This window comes from Penaeus japonicus, unplaced genomic scaffold (assembly GCF_977035675.1).
Source record: "Penaeus japonicus unplaced genomic scaffold, GWHDUDI00000001_assembly GWHDUDI00000039, whole genome shotgun sequence".
NCBI lineage: Eukaryota > Metazoa > Arthropoda > Malacostraca > Decapoda > Penaeidae > Penaeus > Penaeus japonicus.
The window spans coordinates 17,157,542-17,160,041 of record NW_028234441.1 but is presented as its reverse complement, the minus strand read 5'-3'; the positions used below and the strand labels follow the sequence as shown (position 1 = coordinate 17,160,041).

At 37.0% G+C, this 2,500-nt stretch overlaps 1 protein-coding gene across 1 annotated transcript in view; it reads right to left on the bottom strand.

Annotated features, from left to right (window-relative positions):
- The window catches only part of LOC122266859 (neural cell adhesion molecule 2), a 47,273-nt gene that overhangs the window by 30,877 nt on the left and 13,896 nt on the right, over window positions 1–2,500 (bottom strand). The gene's annotated exons all lie outside the window — the stretch shown is intronic.

Genomic DNA, 2,500 nt, shown 5'->3' with positions numbered 1-2,500 from the left:
ATCCGTTTTCATTGTTTTTAACACATAGGACTTTGAGATATGTTTTGCTGTTGTTGTTGTTTTTTCGTTTTCTTTTTTTCCCTTCTTTTTTTCCTCCTCTTCCTCCTCCGCCTACTACTTCTAATTCATTTTCTTTTTCTTCTTACTCTTCTACTTCTTCTTTTTCTTCTTCCAACTCTTCTTCTTCTTCTGCTTCGACTTCGACTTTTAATTCTTCTTCTTCTCCTTCTTCTATTTCTTCTACTTCATGAAAATAGTTTGAACTTGGAGGATTTTTTTTGTACTTCTTTACCTTCTTCTTCTCTTACTTCTTCTTCTTTTTCTACTTCTTTTTCTTCTTCGTCTTCTTCTATTTCCTCCTCTTTTATTTTCATTTTTTTCTTTTAATCATCATTTTTATTTAATTGAAGGAAAAAAGGAAATTCACAGAGCTGGAAGAAAATTTAGCCCATTACCCTACTAAAGACATAAAGCTCTATATCTTTATCTATCTTTTTCTACAAGGTGAATTGATGATGATTGGCAACATGTCCGAACAACATCGTTATTTTTCAACTAATGAGCATCACCAACCTGTCAACCCGTCAACTTGTCATCAATCATTACCAGCCTGTCAAGCGCATCATTTCCCGTGAAGATCATTTACGCAATTGTCAAAAATGGACTGGGCTTGACTTCTGCAATGTCAATACAGTTTTTTGGAAAGTTTTATTGTTTTACGTACTGTTAGACTCGCCGAGGAAACTTTTTTCTCCATGAAATATCACGTAATGGTTTAGAATATTTGAACATTGACATTATCATAAAGAAAAAATATATATATCATTAGTTTTATCGATGTTATCATTGTTATCATTCTTATTGTTGTTAGTATCATTATTGTTATCATTATTATTATTATTATTATTATTATTACTATTATCATTCTTATCATTATTATCATTATTATTATCATTATCATTATCATCATTATTATTATCATTATCATTATTATCATTATTATCATTACTATCATTATCGTTATTATCCATCATCCTCATTATCATTATCATTATCATCATCAACATTATTAATTATTCAAATAGAAAGAAAAGAAAAGCGATATAAATGAAGTAGAAGTAAGATGAAAAAAAAAATGAAGAAAGAAAATTATAAAAAAAGGGAGAGATTAGTCCCTCAGAATTACCAACACTCACAAGCCACAAAAGGTTAACCACTCTATTTTGGCAACAATGGAATCCCCAGAGTGTAAAATGAAACGAGAGAGGAACGATGACTTTTTAGACCCTAAAATAAAGGATAAATGAGGCATAGGACGAAGACAAAAAGGGTGTCCTAACGTAAATAAGAATTTTTTGATTTACGGGAATGAAAAGAGCGAAGGGGAAGATGAGAGATCGGAAGATAAACGAACAAACAATGCAAAGACACACAACAAACAACGATAGGAAGATAAGAGGCCAGCCAAGAGGAAGGAAGAGGTGATAGATATTATTAGAAGTAAAGAGATGAGAAGTAACGGAAGACGAAGAGGAAGAAGGAGAGAAAGAAAGGTAAACACAAAAAAAGCGAAGGAGTAGCGTTAATAAAATTTAGGATAAACACAGGGAGAGAGAGAGAGAGAGAGAGAGAGAGAAAGAGAAAGAGAGAGAGAGAGAGACGAAGAGGAAGAAGGAGAGAAATAAAGGTAAACACAAAGAAAGCGAAGGAATAGCGTTAATAAAATTTAGGATAAACACAGGGAGAGAGAGAAAAAAAAAAGAGAAAGAGAGAGAGAAAAAAATAAACAAAGAAAAGAAACAAACAAATAAACAGACAACAAAGTATACTTGGATATATAGATAGATGAATAGATAGAGAGAGACAGAGGCAGAGACACAAAAAGGAGAAAGGGAGAGAGAAGAAGAAGAAGAAGATATAAACGATGAAAAGAAAGAGATAAAAATAAGGACAAAGGGATAAAAAATTCAGACGAACACCAACACATCCTCATCCTCTCTCTGTTCATCTTCTTCCTCCTCAATATCATCTCCTTATTCCCCCTTTTCATCTCCCACTCCACCTCCACCTCCACCTCCACCTCCACCTCCACCTCAACCTCAACCTCAACCTCAACCTTTTCCGCCTCAACCTCCACTTCCTCCACCCCCTCCCTCTCCTCCTCCCCTTCCTCCCCCTCCTACTCCTCCCGTCCCCCACCTCCTCCACCTCCACCTCTCCCTATTCCTCCTCCTCCTCCCTCCAGCTCCCCCTATTCCTCCTCTCCTTCCTCCTCCCCTTCCTCCCCCTATTCCTCCCCCTCCTCCATCTCCTACCTCCACCTCCCCCTATTCCTCCTCCTCCTCCCTCCACCTCCCCCTATTCCTCCTCTCCCTCCTCCCCCTATTCCTTCCCGTCCTCCATCTCCTCCCTCCGCCTCTCCGTCCTCCTCCTCCTCTTCAGGAAAAAAAAGAAAAAAAAAAGAAAAGAAAAAAAAAATGCTTGCGTCTAGACTCCGCAG